Here is an 18770-nt window from a genome sequence, read left to right as displayed (position 1 = left end):
CCTTGCCACGGGCCATTCTGAGGAAACCTGATCCTAATAAAAATAGCATTAGTCTATTCCTAATTTTGCATAGAAAGACAATATGATGCCTGTATGTATCAGTGAAGATTCACTGTTTTTTCTGTTTGCTTATGCAGTTGTGAAGTGCAAGAAGTTAGCCTGTTAAATGCACATGCTAGTTGAAACTATAGGAAATATCTTCTAATAAATATTGAAGATTCCAAGAAAGGATTTAGAGCTAAAATTATGACCAGTGACTGACAACACAGAATGATAGCACTTAAAAGAGTTGGAGATCACTGAGCCTCTTTAATTCTATGGATGAAGAAACTGAAAGCAAGCAGGTTTAAATGGATTTCTCAACTTCATTCAGGTAGTTAATGCAACAGTCTGAACTTGAATATCACAACTCTTGACTTTTAACCAAGGGCTTTCTATAATATGGTGTAAAAGTCTGAGAAACCAGGTTAAATTTTCCTGAAAGTTTTCACATTTTAATTTCAATAAGTTTTTTTTTTTTTTAATGTAAAGAAGTATGTTTGTGCTTAATGATTTTATACTTAGTAGTTCAATTACTTTTGACAAATTTCCAATTTTTTGAAAATTTTTCTTTCTTTCTGTCAAGGGTTCCACTTTTTGGATAACCAACAAGGACCTTCTGTTTAGCACAGGGAGCTCTGCTCAATGTTATGTGGCAGGTTGGATGGGAGGTGAGTTAAGGGGAGAATGGATACATGTGTATGTATGGCTGAGTCCCTTTGCTGTCTACCTGAAACTATCACAACATTGTTAATCAGCTATAATTCAATACAAACAAAAAGTTTAATAAAAAAAATAAAGAGCTTTATTTTTAAAGAAATTTCTAGAAGACCTATGCAATTTATTATAAGGTCAACACCAAGATAAATCCATTTATTTTCTGAATATATTCCAGATGTCGCCAAGAGTCCTCCTTTTGATAAAACAATAAAATCTACTTTCCTATCCTGAACGTAAGCCTGGTTTTCTTCTGAAATTCCTCTGTCTACTATACACATTTTCCCATGTCTGGACATGGATAGCCAAAGGCAGAAGCAAAGTAGAAGTTCAAGTCAAATGAGATATACTTGTGAGGCCTGACCTCTGAGGTTGCTCCACCTGTCAACTTAGTCTACTTGTTCAGGACACACATCACAGCATTTGGAAGGTAACTAAACAAATAAAGGTTAGTATGTTCAACTTCACAATGCAGATTGTAAAGCAGCGACATTTCTCACCAGGAAAGACACAAACTAATACATTACTTTCCCAGGCTCCATCCTCTCCCTTATCAAAAATGCACTGTGAGGAACTTCCCTGGTTGTGCAGTGGTTAGGACTCTACACTTGCACTGTTGAGGTTCAATCCCTGATCAGGGAATTAAGATCCCAGAAGCCATTTGTCACTGCCCCTCCTCTAAATGCATTATATCAAACTTTCACACTCGAATGTAAATTTTAGCTCAACTTACTGCATTTCCTAAGACAGTTTGGATCTTATACCTCAGGGCTTCCCTGGTGGCTCAGTCAGTAAAGAATCCATCTATAATGCAGGAGATGTGGGTTTGATCAGTGGGTAGGAAAGATCCCCTGGAGAAGAAAATGGCAATCTATTTCAGTATTCTTGCCTGGAGAATCCCATGGACAGAGGAACCTGGCAGGCTACAGTCCATGGGTCACAAAGAGTCAGATACTACTCAGCGACTAAATCCAGCCACCTCAGCTCTACTGTAAGTAAGAGTGACAAAAAGGTGAGGTTTCCAATCTCATCTATCACTGACTTTGGTAGAGAACAAAAAAGCATTGTGGAGAAGCTGTCTATAACCCCTGAAATTTCACTTGGTAGAGAACAGGCTATTCTGGCATTACACTATAATCCACACGCCTGTGCCTGCAGGTTAGTTCATTGGGTAATAACAGAGTTCACTACAGTTCGCTGAAAAGGTGAATGCGAAATTTTGGACTCAACGTCTCTGAAAACAAGAGCATATCTTTTCAGAGGAGTTTTAAAAATATAAGTGAATTTATGTTATGCCAGCAGGACTTTCTTTTTAGTGCCCCATTCAATGCAATTTTAATTGGAATACTTCTGGATGTCCATTTAAATTGTCTTCAGGGTTTATGTTTAAACAACATGTTTTTAAATAGATTACCTTAGAGGCTGATGAATCAAAATAATAGAAATAAGAAACATATACCTTCATCTCTCAGAGGAAAAGCAATAGATAAACCCACAGTAATGTCGTTATTGTTTTAAGATTGCTCTTTCTTTTCCTAGCTCAGGAAAATCTATTTAATAATTTTCTGAAAGTCTCTAAAAGTCCAAATGTCATCTCTTTATGTTGAAATTTTGTCTGTTTTAATGAGATTTAATTTATAGCAAAACTCACCCTTCAGAGATAGTTAATTATCCTGTAAATTGATTTGATAAGCTAATCCCTGCTAATGTTTTAAGAAGTATGAACTTATCAATGTGTTCTCTAGTAGAATTACACTTCTAGAAACTTTTAAAAATAGTATCCTATCCAAAGGCAAGATTCTACTGGACATAATTCCAAGGACACTGGCAGATCCATAATCAGGGTATTTTGGAGCAGGCAGATCTCAAAGAAGTTTTACTGCACAGACCTTTGACTAACAGTCTAATTCTTTATACCAGTTTTACTGGACTGCCCTATAAAAGTTTCCCCTAGAAATGCAGAGGTAAATGAGAATTCCCCTTTCTGATAGTGTATGTAAAACCTTTTTACAGGTCAAAGATGAAAGAGTAGAAAATAAATCCCTTCAGTGTGAAAGCCAGACCATAGCATGTTGATATCTGTGCTTTAAAAAAAAAAAAAAAATAACTAGCAGACATCCCTCTGATAATTTTTAACCAGAATATCTTCAAATACAATTACTTGGCAAATGAATAAACATTTACTGAATACCTATTATGTGTCAGATACTGTGCTGTGTGGCATTAAATGTGCATGAGCACATTTCATTATTCTTACTTTTCTAAAGCCTTTTTATAAAGCCTTCCTTTTATAAAGCCAATCCATCGTTTATGATGTTTACAATCAAGGCTCTAAATTTCATATGAAAGTGAAAGTCACTCAGTTGTGTCCAACTCTTTGCAACCCCGTGAATTACACAGTCCACGGAATTCTCCAGGCCAGGATACTGGAGTGGGTAGCTGTTCCCTTCTTCAGGGGTTCTTCCCAACCCAGGGATTGAACCTAGGTCTACCGCATTGCAGGTGGATTCTTTACCACCTTGAACCACCAGGGAAGCCCCCAAATTTCATATATGTAAATCTAAATAAAATGGTTATATGGTTTATATATCCATTAGGCCACATTCCTTGAGGTAGAAGACTACCTGTTTATTCTTCTGTCCTCTGAGCCTGAACCTAGTCCAATGCCTGGCACTTAGTAAACAGACTCTCATTAAATCTTTTCGGAAAAATCATTTTTAAAAATACTTATTTATTTGGTTGTGCTGGGTCTTTGTTGCGACACTTCGGATCTTCAGTCTTTCTTGCAACATGTGGAATCTTTAGTTGTAGCATTCAAACTCTTTGCTGCAGCATGTGACGTGGAATCTAGATCCCTGACCAGAGATTGAATGGGAATGCAGAGTCTTAGCCACTGGACCACCAGGGAAATCCCTGGAATAATTTCTCAAAGAGATTATGGAACATTTTAGTGGACAGATCATTTTGATTAGTTCTTCATAAGTGTGTTACTGATAGTAACGTTGTTTTGAGTAACTGGAGTAAAAGGAATTGATATGTGACCTTGTTCTCCCCAACAGTGCTTTGTAATAATGAGCACCCAAATGATGCTTTTGAACTATGGTGAAGACTCTTGAGAGTCCCTTGGACTGCAAGGAGTCCAACCTGTCAGTCCTAAAGAAAATCAGTCCTGAATATTCATTGGAAGGACTAACGGTGAAGCTGAAGCTCCAGTACTTTGGCCACCTGATGCAAAGAACTGACTCATTGTAAAAGAACCTGATGCTGGAAGATTGAAGGCAGGAGGAGAAGGGGATGACAGAGGATGAGATGGTTAGATGGCATCACCAACTCAACAGACACAAGTTTGAGTAAACTCCGGAGTTGGTGATGGACAGGGAAGCCTGGCGTGCTGCAGTCCATGGGGTCGCCAAGAGTTGGACACGACTGAGCGACTGAACTGAATACAGATTTAGTTGAATGAGAAGCTTTAAAAAAAAAAAAGCATTGTGAGGGATACAGAGCTGTATATGACATGGTTTTATAAAAAATTTTAAAATGTCATATATAGCTCTGTACCCCTCACAATGCTTAAAAAAAAACCAACAAAAAAAAAATAGGGCTTCCCTGGTGGCTCAGACAGTAAAGAATCTGCCTGCAATGTGGGAGACCCAGGTTCAATCCCTGGGTCAGGAAGATCCCCTGGAGAAGGAAATGGCAACCCACTCTAGTATTCTTGCCTGGGAAATCCCATGGACAGAGGAAAGTGACGGGCTATGGTTCATGGGGTGGCAAAGAGTCGGACATGACTGAGCGACTAACTTTACAAAAATCTATGTAACCAGAGACTCCACTTCCCTAGTCCCCAAGCTTGGGGTTTACTAGTGCCCTCATTTTTCCTCAGAGTGTGGATACTGGATCCTAGTAGTCTAGGATGCTTAGAGAATGCAGGGTAATCAGTACACAGAATTTCTTGCTGCTCTCACATGAAATGGAATGCTGACAGTAAATGGCAGCTGGCTTCTACAGAGTGCTGGCTGGTCCTCTATCCTGGCTTCTGCCAAGGCATTGGCAGGATGCTTGTTCATAACAAGCTCTGCTAGCCGCCTGCACTGCTGCCTTATGGGCCATAATCTGGCCCTTGACCCAGAATCAGGATGTGCTGAAGTGTTTGCCCCTTTACGGACCCAAGGCTCTGGCTAATTTTACTCTTTTCCTCTTTAGAAGCCTGGCAAGTTACTTCTAAATTTAGCTCCAAATAGAAAGAGACATTGTTTTTCTAGCCCGAAATTCCAGCCAAGCCTTCATCCTCAGAGTTATGACCATCTCCTAAGTCTCTGGGCCCCACAGGAGAGAAGAAACAGCTCTTTATTTATATTTATGGGCTCACCTTCCCGTACTCTCCTTGGTTCCCGCCATAGGAGTCAAAGAGGGGACAGCAACCACTTTTTGGCAGACAAGTAGGACAGAGTCTAGCTTGAATATGACTAGCCCCCAGACTGCTGTTTTCTACTGTTTTGTGAGCCTTCCAGCCTCTTTTCTCCATCTTGGGTCCTCTGAGACAGAGTTTCTATCAGTGTTGGGATACTCTTTTCTCTGGGTTCACCTTTGTTTCTTGAAAACTTCAAAATATGCCTTAGCTTTTATGGTTCATCCTTCTATAAATACCCACCTTTTCCAGAGCAAATAGAAGCACAGACATAGCTGGGCAGTTCCTTCTGGCCTTAAAAGTCTTTGATGATAACTTCCAAAGTTCAGAGCTGCTGACATTCCCAGTTGATTGCAGGCACCTTAGAGTGAGTCTTGATGGCGCATTCAAAAGGATTATGTCTTCTTTTCCTCTTTCAAAAGTAGTGTGCTTAATTCTAGAAATCATGGAGGCAATGTTCACAGCTTTAGCCTACATCTCTGCCCTTCCCTTGGAGAAGGCAATGGCAACCCACTCCAGTTCTCTTGCCTGGAAAATCCCATGGGCAGAGGAGCCTGGTAGGCTGTAGTCCGTGGGGTCACGAAGAGTTGGACACAACTGAAGCGACTTTGCAGTAGCAGCTGCCCTTCACTAAGAGCAGTGTCTCTGATGACTTGATTTCTCCATGGCATCCATTGGAGATAAATTTTTGGAGCAAAGCCCCCAAATGTGTATGCTATCTTAGAAATTTTGAATCTGGAGGCTCCCCTTCTACTAAGTCTAGTCTTAAAAACTTTTTGAACAGAGAGATCTGATGAGTTTCTATATTCTGAAAAATAATTTTTTTTTTTGGTCTTAATGATCACTTCATGTCAAATAGATGGGGAAACAGTGGAAACAGTGGCTGACTTTATTTCTCTGGGCCAAAGAATTGATGGTTTTGAACTGTGGTGTGGAGAAGACTCTTGAGAGTCCCTTGGACTGCAAGGAGATCCAACCAGTCCATTCTAAAGGAGATCAGTCCTGGGTGTTCATTGGAAGGATTGATGTTGAAGCTGAAACTCCAGTACTTTGGCCACCTCATGCGAAGAGCTGACTCATTTGAAAAGACCCTGATGCTGGGAAAGACTGAGGGCAGGAGGAAAAGGGGACAACAGAGGATGAGATAGGTGGATGGCATCACCAACTCAATGGACATGGGCTTGGGTGGACTCCGGGAGTTGGTGATGGACAGGGAGGCCTGGCGTGCTGCGGTTCATGGGGCTGCAGAGTCGGACACGACTGAGCAACTGAACTGAACTAAACTGAACTGAGAGTCCCAAATCCTAATACATGCAACCAAGTAGATGGATTGCAAAAGCATTATCTGAAGTGAAACAAAGTTGCATGCTATATGATTGCATTTATATGTCATTCTAGAAAAGGCAGAGATAGTAGGGACAGAAAACATGTCAGTGGATGCCAGGGACTGACAAGGCTCAGGGGAGGGACCGATTATAAGAAGATAGGGCAGTTTTTGGGAGATGGAAAGAAATGTTCTATAACTTGATTTAGGTGGTAGTTCAATGACTCAGAACTCACAGAACTGTACTAATGTACAGTGTTAGTAAAGAATGTTTTTTCATATATAATTATGATTTTTTTAAATGGAGAAAACTGTTTTGCCCAACTGCTTTTAAGAACCTACAAACACTTCACCACATTATAAAGACATTTCCTACCTGGGGTCATCAACAATGTTTAGGGCACCATTGCTGGAACATTTTGTTGATATCTAGTCCCTTTCTAATATCTGCTTCTTTTGTAAGACTTTAGCAATTTGTTTAAAATTTTATTTTTTCCCGGGAATGGAAAGGTCATTACAGACAATACCCTCACATTCTAGAAATCATTATTTCTATAACAAGCTAAATGGCCTTTCCCATAGGTTATTATAACATGGGCATATCTCTGATGGCTTGTCCAGGCTTGGGGTATTTGAATTTTCTTGTATATCAAGACTTGCCACAATCCATGCAAGGATATCAAATCAGTCCATCCTAAAGGAAATCAGTTCTCAGTATTTAAAGGAAGGACTGAAGCTGAAGCTCCAATACTTTGGCCACCTGATGCAAAGAATTGACTCATTAGAAAAGACTCTGATGCTGGGAAAGATTGAAGGCAGGAGGAGAAGAGGATGACAGAAGATGAGATGGTTGCATGGCATCACCAACTTGATAGACATGAGTTTGAGCAAGCTCTGGGAGATGGTGATGGACAGGGAAGCTTGGTGTGCTGCAGTCCATGGGGTCGCAAAGAACTGGACATGACTGAGTGACTGAACCAAACTGATGTTTCAAGAAGAGTGCTGTTATTTTTTAGAAGTCTCAGGGGTCTGAGTTAGAAACTACCTTCTGTACATTACACAAACTCTCCAGGGATGGGGATCACAAAGAAGAAATTAATATCATGTCCTCTCTCCTGCATATTCTGCCAAGCACTCTGTATTTGTCTGGTTTTAAAGGCAAATAGCTTATAATCCTCTCAAACTCAGACTAATCACAAACTCTAGTCTCTATCTACCATAGTAGCAGGGACTTTAAGTATCTCCCCCATCCGTGTGCTCTAACCTATCTGTAGCATCATAGTCATTGTCTAAAAAACACTCAATACTTCCCGCTTTGGGAATTTCAGTTGGTCCATTGTACAAGTATATGCTAAATGGAAATTCATAAATATCCTGGGATAAGGCCACTGGTAATATAATTTATTGTCTCCATGAAGACATGATACAAAGATTGTCCTACTTTTTCATCTTCCAAAATAAATTACACTAGTTCCAAACCCACTTACCAGGAAGTCTAGAATTGCTGTCTCTTCAGGCTTCTTCCTCCTTCTGAATTTTCCATTAACTCAAGGCCTTAAGGAGTTCAAAAGGTCAGTCTGACACTGTTCCTGTGACAAAGACTGTTAGCTGATCATCAAAACTAGGATTATTAGATCTGGCATGTAAAAAGTATAAGATGCCCAAATATTACACGGGACATAGTTATACTAAAAATATATATATATATATATATATATATATTGTTTATCTGAAATTTAAATGTAACTGTATTTTATCTGGCAACCTTACAATAACCATTTCTTCTCTTTGGATATACAGTGCTACTATATTTCCCAGCTTCCCTTGCAATTAGGTGGGGTCATGTGACTGAGTTCTAGCCATAAAAGCCTCTTGAGCACAATCCTCGTTTCTCTTTTTCTTTCTAGCTGGCTGGGGAATCCATCTGGTAAAGATGATGGAATAGTAGGATGGAAGGAATCTGGGTACCTATCACAACTTGGGTAGGAGCTGCCCAGGAGAATCACCAAGGACAGCCATGTGCCATGAATCCTGAACACTGCATAAAATGTTGTTTTTATTGTTAAGCCACTGAAATCAAACATTTATTTATTACAGCAGTTTTACCTTAACCAATACAGATCTATAGTATCTTGAAATGGATGAAATGCCACTGTCATCTGCTCAGCTGCTATAACAGAGGACCATAGACTAAGTGGCTTAGAAACAACAAAAATTTATTTCTCACAGCTTCAGGGACTGTGAAGTCCGAGATCAGGGTGCTGGTAGATTCTGTGTCTGGTAAGGCTCTGCTTCCTAGTTCATAGAAGGCCATCTTTTTACTGTGTCTTCACATAGTAGAAAGGGGAAGGGATTTCTCTGGGGTCTCTTTTAAAAGGGCATATATCCCATTCATGAGCACTCTATAGCTGTCATAACAAAACCCTAAAATTTGTGATGAGCTTAGTGAATCAGCAGTGGGAAGTAAGAAAACAGATATTACAAACCTAGGAAAATAGAGATGCATATTATGCACTAACAAAAGATTTGATAAGGTGTCACTTGAAATAACTTAGAAGGATGACTGTGTGATTTAATGAATTTATAATTCCAGGGCAGAGAGGTTCAATCTTTTCATCTGTTTCTCTTTTTTTGCTTTCTTCTTTCCATCCTTCCTTCATTTTCTCCTTTTGGTACCATGTACCCCTTTGGCAATTTGGTGAAGCTGACAGACCCCTTTTCAGAGTAATATTCTAAAATTTTATTTAGTTTTTTGGCTGTGCTGGATCTTCACTGATGTGTGGGCTTTTCTCTAATTGTGGTGACTGGGGGCCACTCTCTAGTTGCGGTGCATGGGCTTCTCATTACAGTGGTTTTTCTTGTTGTAGAGCATGAGCTGTAAGGCTGGTTGCCGGGGTCCAGCCCCGGTGGATCCAGGGAATTTGTAGGGGAGACGGTGTCGGTGATCAGGCGACAATAGCTTAATTAAGTGTTGATTAGAGATATAAAGAGTGGTTAAATAGGGATAGCTCAGTGAAAACATTCAGTGGAGAAAAGAGGCTGAATAACTTGGTTTATGTGGAAAACCAATAAAACTCCAAGACAAGGAGATTGCACCACCTACATAGGCCACAGGGGTCCTCCTGTTCTCCCGAAGGAGAGGAGACACTAAGGCCTCCCTGGTCAGATCTTAGAAGCCCAGGCAAAATTAGTAGGCTTGGCGAGCCTCCAGGCTCCAGATGGGAATTCAGCCAGAAGGTGAGAGAAAGAACAACATGGGGAGACCAAGGTTCGGTGAGCAAGGCCCACACTTTATTCTCAAAGTAATTTTTATATCTTAAGTTGTGCATAGAGGATAATGGGGGAAGGGGTGGAGTCATGCAAGGTCAGCAGTCCTTGATCCTTATCGAAACCAGACTTTCTTCCTGCAAACTTATCATATACAAAAGTTCAGGTGATTTACATCATCTTCTGGCCAGGAGGCCTGTCAACATTTTATGACCCTTTCTTCAGAAAACTTATTTTTCTCTAAAGGTGATTATTCTAAAGTCAGGCGCCACCCTCCGAAAGCATTAGATAAAGTTGCATTCCTATAGGGCAAAGGTGTGGTGGACTATAACAAGAAAAGAATTAACTCAAGGGTCCAAGGTTACAAACATTAAAGCTACTACTTACATTCCTATACACCAACTATATTAATCAATACACTCCCAGGGACACAGTAGGTAAGGGATATGGAAACTTAGCAGCAAACATTGGCCCAATAAATGAAAACCCTTCACCAATATAATTTCTAATCAACCCACCATACTATACTAATAATCTTCTAACTACTCAAAGGAATCTGTATTTAGAAAGTTTAGAACATCTCGTGCCTCTCACGGTTGGGAGGCTGTGAATGATCACATGTGGCCGGAAGAACCTGTTCAGGCAGGCTAGAGAACTTCCAAAGGAGTTTGTGAACTAAAACACTTTTGTCACGCCCAGGAACTTTATTAACTGGAGCTGTAAGTTAACTCTTCTTCAGAGAGAGAGAGATGGTGGTGGGGGACAGCCCCCTGTAAAGTCAGAGGTGTAGGTGAGAGCACAAAGCAGTAAAGTAGGCAGACTCTGGTTTTGGGGGTAGATGCTCGAGAATTTCCAGGGGGACTCCTGAGGCTCGATCCCGCCTTTGCATATGCCGAGCCTCCTTCCTCATGACCTTTGCCACGGGTGGAGTTCCTCACGCTGGCTCCCGGCAGCTGGTGGGCTTCGGTAGTTGCAGCTCCCGGGCTCTAGAGCTCAGGCTCAATAATTGTGGCTCACGGGCTTAGTTGCTCCATGGCATGTGGAATCTTCCCAGACCAGGGACTGAACCTATGTCTCCTACATTGGCAGGTGAATGGTTTACCACTGAGCCCCCAGGGAAGCCCCAGAGTAATATTTTTAAATGTATAAAATAAAATGTGTACAAGAATACCAAGTGTATTGATAAATGCTTATCAAAATACTTTCAAAAAACAAAGATATACTGTGTCATATCTTTGACACAGTAACATATTTGCATCTTAATCCATTAAGTATCTAGAAAGAGAAAGTGAGAAAGTGAAGTCGCTCAGTCATGTCTGACTCTTTGCAACCCCATGGACTGTGACCTACTAGGCTCCTCCATCCATGGAATTTTCCAGGCAAGAGTACTGGAGTGGGTTGCCATTTCCTTCTCCAGAGGATCTCCCCGACCCAGGGATCGAATCTGGGTTTCCCACATTGCAGGCAGATGCTTTACCATCTGAGCCACCAGGGAAGCCCATCAGCAGGCGCTTGAACAGGACTTGAACCCCGGACCCTCAGATTAAAATTCTGATGCTCTACCGACCAAAGTATCTAGGTACCCAGATATTTGATCAAACATTCTGGGTGTGTCTGTGAGGGTGTTTCTGGATGAGATTAGTATTTGAATCAGTAGACAAGCAAAGCAGATGGACCTCCCAATGTAGGTAGGCCTCATCCAATCCAATGGAGGCCTGATTAGAACAAAAATGCTGAGTAAGGGAGAATTCATTTACTCTCTGCCTGACTGTCTTCATGCTGTGACATTGGTCTTTTGTCTTGGGACTCAGACTCAAGCTGGAACTTACATCCTTGGCTCTCCTGGACCTCAAGCCTCCAGATGCAGAATAAAACTATACCATTAGCTCTTCTGGGTCTCCATTCTGCCAACAGCATTTCTTGGGACTACCGTAATTTCAAAGTAGTGATGAGTATAAACAATATCTTGAGATATGTTACAACATGTATGCAACAACTATAATATTATATGAAAATGTTGTTGTTGTTCAGTCACTAAGTTGTATATCACTCTTTGTCCTTCACTATCTCATGGAATTTGCTCAGACTCATATAGATTGAGTCAGTGATGCCATCCAACTATCTCATCCTCTGTGATCTTCTCCTGCCCTCAATCTTTCCCAGTATCAGGGTCTTTTTCAATAAGTTGGCTCTTTTCATCAGGTGGCCAAAGTATTGGAGCTTTAGCTTCAGCATTAGTCCTTCCAATTCATAATCAGTGTTGATTTCCTTTTAGGATTGACAGATTTGATGTCCTTGCTGTTTAAGGGACTCTCAAAGTCTTCTCTAGCACCACAGTTCGAAAGGATGAATTCTTCAGCACTCAGTCTTCTTAGCCAGCTTTTTCACTCTCCTCTTTCACCCTCATCAAGAGACTCTAGTTCCTCTTCACTTTCTGCATTACAGTGGTATCATCTGCAGACCTGAGGTTTCTGATATTTCTCCTGGCAATCTTGATTCCAGGTGTGATTCGTCCAGTCTGGCATTTCACATGATGTACTCTGCATATAGGGTAATTAAACAGGGTGGCAGTATACAGCCTTGACATACTCCTTTCCCAATTTTGAAACAGTCCATATTATATGATCCAAGTATTATGTGAAAATACCTGGGACATAAATCACAGGTGCTGCTAATACTACTGTGATTTGTTGCCTACATTCATAATAAATAAAGGAAATGCTAACTTTCAGTTGAGGGTTAGTGATACAGCCACTATGGAGAACAATATGGAGGTTCCTTCAAAAACTAAAAATAGAGCTAACGTATGACTGTACAATCCAACTCCTGGGCATATATCAGGAGAAAAACATGGTCCAAAAGCATACATGCACCCCAATGTTCCATGCAGCACTGGTTACAATAGCCAAGACATGGAAACGAGCTAAATGTACACTGACAGATAAAGGAGTGTAATACATACAACAGAATATTAGTCAGCCATTGAAAAGAATGAAGTAACACTATTTGCAGCAAAATGGATGGGCCTAGAGATTGTCATACCAAGTGAAATAAGTCAGAGAAGGAGAAATATTGTATAACATCCCTTATACATAGAATCTAAAAAAAAAAATGATACAAGTGAACTTATTTACAAAGTAGAAACAGACTCACAGACTTAGAGAATGAACTTATGGGGGTGGGGGAAGGATGGGGAAAAGGGATAGTTAGGGAGTTTGGGATCAACATGTACACACTGTTATATTTTAAATGGATAACCAGCAAGGACCTACTGTATAGCCCAGGGAACTCTGCTCAATGTTATGTGGCATCCTGGATTTGAGGAGATTTGGGGGAGAATGGACACATGTTTATGTATGACTGAGTTCCTTTGTTGTCCTACTTGAGACTATCACAACACTGTTAATCAGCTATACTCTAATGTAAAATAAAAACTTTAAAAAAAGATATAATTTGTTTCCCATGTTGGTGGACACTGTTGGTGCTCTGCCCAATCTCCCCAGATCCTTTTCAGGGGTTCCATCTGCTAATTCCACAGTTTCTATTACCTTTGCTTTACCAGTTTTCACCTGAGATTTATTTCAGAGCACCATCCTTGGGCTACTATAACCCTTTGTATACAGATGTAGAAATTTGGAAACACTTGGGTGTTCCAGTTCCTAAAGGGTGAATCATAGTCATTAACAGGTGAGGATGTAGGGCAGCCCAGTTTCTTTGCTTTGGGAATGTAACATATGCTCCAGTGGGATCAAGCTGAGGCTGGAACTTTGCCTAAAATTTCATTCTATTGTTATTCTGACTTTCCCTCATTCCTGGTTCAGTTCTGTTCAGTTCAGTCGCTCAGTCGTGTTCGACTCTTTGCGACCCCGTGAATCGCAGCACGCCAGGCCTCCCTGTCCATCACCAACTCCCAGAGTTCATTCAGATTCACGTCCATCAAGTCAGTGATGCCATCCAACCATCTCATCCTCTGTCGTCCCCTTCTCCTCCTGCCCCCAATCCCTCCCAGCATCAGAGTGTTTTCCAATGAGTCAACTCTTCGAATGAGGGGGCCAAAGTACTGGAGTTTCAGCTTTAGCATCATTCCTTCCAAAGAACACCCAGGGCTGATCTCCTTCAGAATGGACTGGTTGGATCTCCTTGCAGTCCAAGGAACTCTCAAGAGTCTTCTCCAACACCACAGTTCAAAAGCACCAATTCTTCGGCGCTCAGCTTTCTTCACAGTCCAACTCTCACATCCATACATGACCACTGGAAAAACTATAGCCTTGACTAGACGAACCTTTGTTGGCAAAGTAATGTCTCTGCTTTTCAATATGCTGTCGAGGTTGGTCATAACTTTCCTTCCAAGGAGTAAGTGTCTTTTAATTTCATGGCTGCAGTCACCATCTGTAGTGATTTTGGAGCCCCCAAAAATAAAGTCTAACACTGTTTCCCCATCTATTTCCCATGAAGTGATGGGAGCGCATGCCATGATCTTCATTTTCTGAATGTTGAGCTTTAAGCCAACTTTTTCACTCTCCACTTTCACTTTCATCAAGAGGCTCTTTAGTTCTTCTTCACTTTCTGCCATAAGGGTGGTGTCATCTGCATATCTGAGGTTATTGATATTTCTCCTGGCAATCTTGATTCCAGCTTGTGCTTCTTCCAGTCCAGTGTTTCTCATGATGTACTCTGAATATAAGTTAAATAAGCAGGGTGACAATATACAGCCTTGATGTACTCCTTTTCCTATTTGGAACCAGTCTGTTGTTCCATGTCCAGTTCTACCTGTTGCTTCCTGACCTGTACTCATTAGTAAATCACTTGCACATGAATCCTCATTTCAGGGTTTGCTTCCAGAGAACTTGACTTAATACACCATCCAAGTTACGAATCCCTGGGTCAAGAATCTCTGCTCTGGGGAGAGTGGTTGGAAAGAGTTTGAATGCTAGTGTATTTTGAGTTATAACTTTCTACTCTTGGCAAGTTATTATTCTTGAGAGAGATGGGTGTAGGTTAGAAGTGAGCTGATCTAAATTCAAGCTGTGGTCAAAGAGGATGAGGAAAACCCATATATCATGAACTTTATCGGGCTGGGAAATCCTACTGCTTCTAGATTCCAAATATCAAAGGATAAGGTAGAAAAAGCCTTGAGCGAAAAAGGCTCAGTGAGACTGTTGAGTAAATAACATGACAGCTGTGTCGCAACTAGGTAATTAAGGATGTGGTCTTCTCTGCCAACCCTTAAGGTGAAAGGTGAAAGAACAAATCATGAAGTAAAGAAGCAAAGAAGATGACCCTGAAAACTGCATCTAGATATGGTTGCCAAATTTAGCAAATAAGAACACCGGAAACCCAATATTTTATCTGGCAACCCTAGGTCAGGTAAAAACTTTGGAAGTAATTACTGGCACCTGAGTCTTTCTGAAAGCAAATAGACCAGAACATCCAAGTTTTTGAGGGAATTATATTGATAAAGAACACACAAGCCTAGTCTGTAAAGCCTTTGCCTATCCAGGAAATTTTATTTTTTAAATTAATTTCTATTTGAGTATAGTTGATTTTCTTCCCCAATGGCTCAGCGGTAAAGAATCTTCCTGCATTGTAGGAGACTCAGGAGATGTGGATTTGATCCCTAGGTTGAGAAGATCCCCTGGAGGGATGTTGGAGATCTGCCAACCCACTATTCTTGCCTGAAAAATCTCATGGACAGAGGAGGCTGGCAGGCTACAGCCCAAAGGGTCGCAGAGTCGGACATGACTGAGTGACTGAGCAGACAAGAATATTTGCTTTATAATGTTGTGTTAGTTTCTACTGTACAGCAAGGTGAATTAGCTATATGTTTACATGTATCCCCTCTTTTTTAGATTTTCTTCTCATTTAGGTCACCACAGAGCCCTGAGTAGAGTTCCATGAACTATGGTTCTCATTAGTTATCTGTCTACTTTATACATAGCATTAATAGTGTGTATATGTCAATCCCAATCTTCCAGTTCATCCCACTATCCCTCTTTCCCCGTTTGGTGTCCATATGTTTTTCTCTCTATCAGGAAATTTTAAAACAACCCTCAAGCCTCCTTATTTGCATGGGCAGGGAGCACACGGTGAAAGCACCTAAAGATGACGCATTCTTCAACGTCGCCTTCAGATGTGACCGTGAAGGATAATGGGAAAGGGAGAGCCTTGCAGAAGAAGGAACCAGTAATTATAGAGAAAAATGGTAACAGAATCCCACCCAAGAGCAGGACCATAGTCTAATCAAGGACAATTTTTTCCACCCCAAGATAGATATCTGCACAGTGCCTGTCCAGCTGTTTTCCACAATTGCAAAAAAACAGCAACTGTATCTCCTGTTCTTCCTTTTCCTAAATGGGGGTTTGTTTGTTTTACTGAGGGTAGTAATGTCCCAGCTCCACCACTGAATGTAGGGGAGGGAAAAGGACAATTTACAGAAAACTTGTTTTTCTAATTCAAAAATCCTCAGATCATGAGAACCTATATCCAGACCCAGTGGAAAATACTGTGTCACCCAGAGATCCTGGATTTTGAGATTGATGTGATAACTGAAAGATTATGCTAAACCACGGAGATTCTGAGGATTCATCTAAGACTAAGGCTAAATTGCTCCCAAAGTATGGTTCCAGACCAGCAGCATCAGTATCACCTGGCAACTCGTTAGAAATCCAAGGGAATTCCCTGGTGGTCCAGGGTTAAGACTCTGGGCTCTCATTGCCAAGGGCACAGGTTCAATCCCTGGTTGGGGAACTAAAAATCCCACAAGTAGTGCAGAAAAAAAATTAGAACTCTAAATTTTCAGCCTCCACCCCAAATGAGAAGTCTGGAGGTGGGACCCAGCAAGACCTTCCAGTAGTTTACTACTAGTCCAGTAGTAGACTAGTCCAGTAGTGGACTTCCCTGATGCACGTTTATGTTTGAGAACTATTGACTAAAGAAACAGCTAGTGTTAAGTAGACAAAACTAAGAATATTTACTGTCTAGATTCTGTGGTTCACCCACTTTCTCCTTGGCTACCATAGGAGCTGTTCCTCCTTCAGAGGGCTTTGGAAGCCATGAAGATGTGACTTCTGCTGCCAAAGTCACTGGGGGCCCAGGTCACTGGCAGGTGTGAGGTACACCCTGATTTATCTGACTCTAAGGATACCACTGTATCAGGCCAACTCCTTCATTCAGTCACTGGACAAAGATTGTTGTGCTCTTATTATGTTCTAGGAATTGTGCTAAGCACAGAAAAAAAAAAAAAACAGCTAGTGTTAACTAATATAAGAAAAAAGCTGGTATTAACTAATAAAACATCTGAGTGGGCAATCCTTAAAGTGGATCCGTCTACTGTTCCTATTGTTTCACAGGAATACTACTGACCACTGGCCTAACTCTACATAGTCAAAATTATGGTTTTTCCAGTAGTCATGTATAGATGTGAGAGTTGGTCCATGAAGAAGGCTGAGTGCCAAAAAATTGATTTTATATTATAAAATGTTAAATATTTTATACTATATTTTAATAGTTTATTTGATCTGTCTCTTTTCTTTTGGAAATCATCATTTTAGAGTAGGATTTCTCAACCTCAGCAATACTGACATTTTAGGCTTGATAATTTTTTGTTGTGGGAGGAGGCTATCCTGTGTTTACAGAATCTTTAGCAGCATCCCTGGCCTCTACCCACTAGATTCTCATAGCACCACATCCTGAGTCATGTCTCCAGACAATGCAAAACCCAGAGGTAGGATTGCCAGAAAAGCTACAATATGCAGGACATGTACATGTATGTGGGACATACTTATGCTAAAAAAATTCACTGTTTATCTGACATCCAAATTTAACTGGACAGCCTGTATTTTTAATTGCTAAACTTGGCAACCCTACCTAGAGGGCAAAATTGCTCCCAGCTCAAAAACACCACCTGGGAACTAGGCTGGAAATGGTTATTAAAGTCATAGATAAAAATAAAACCAAGTATAATTAATATCCCTTTATTAGAGACACATTTTATTTACTAAAAAAATGTTTATTTATTTATTTGGCTGTGTCAGGCCTTAGTTGCGGCACAAGAGCTTAGTACCCTGGCGATGTGTGGGATCTTAGTTCCCAGGTGGCACAGTGGTAAAGAGTCCACCTGCCAATGCAGGAGATGCAGGAGATGTGGATTCGATCCCTGGGTCAGTCAGAAAGATCCCCTTGAGAAGGAAATGGCAACCCACTCCAGTATGCTTGCCTGGAAAACTCCATGGACAGAGAAGCCTGCTGGGCTACAGTTCATGAAGCTGCAAAGAGTCGGACACGACTGAGCACACACACAGAGTTCTCTGACCGGGGATCGAACCCAAGCCCCCTGCACTGAAAGGTGGATTCTGGACCACCCGGGAAATCCTAGAGATACATGCTTTAAAGAAAGACACATTTGTCCATATATTCCTCAAATAAACAGCCAGACAAAAATTGTTTGAATGATAGGGACTCAGAAATGTAACTGGAACTCAGGAAACAATATATAGTCTATGAAGGCAGGGATCCTTGTTTTTGTTTACTGATACCTCCCAGCTGCTTTGAACAGTGCCTGGCACATAGTAATCAAACAATAAATATTGTTGAATGAATGAATGAAAGCATTGGGAGTGTTGAGTGTGGGATCAAAATGTTTGTAAGACTGTATGCATGTGTGCGTGCTAAGTCATTTCAGTTGTGTCTAACTCTGAGACGCTATGGACTGCAGCCCGCTGGACTCCTCTGTCCATGGGATTCTCCAGACAAGAATACTGGAGTGGGTTGCCATGCTCTCCTTCCAGGGGATCTTTCTGACCTAGGGACTAAACCCACAACCCATGTTTCCAGCATTGGCAGATGGGTTCTTTATCACTAGTGCCAGCTGGGAAGCCCAGTAAGACTGTATGCTGCTGCTGCTGCTGCTGCTAAGTCACTTCAGTCGTGTCGGACTCTGTGTGACCCCATAGACGGCAGCCCACCAGGCTCCCCCATCCCTGGGATTCTCCAGGCAAGAACAGTAGAGTGGGTTTC

This window comes from Bos javanicus, chromosome 16 (assembly GCF_032452875.1).
Source record: "Bos javanicus breed banteng chromosome 16, ARS-OSU_banteng_1.0, whole genome shotgun sequence".
In the NCBI taxonomy this organism is placed as follows: domain Eukaryota; kingdom Metazoa; phylum Chordata; class Mammalia; order Artiodactyla; family Bovidae; genus Bos; species Bos javanicus.
This window is presented reverse-complemented; position numbering follows the sequence as displayed.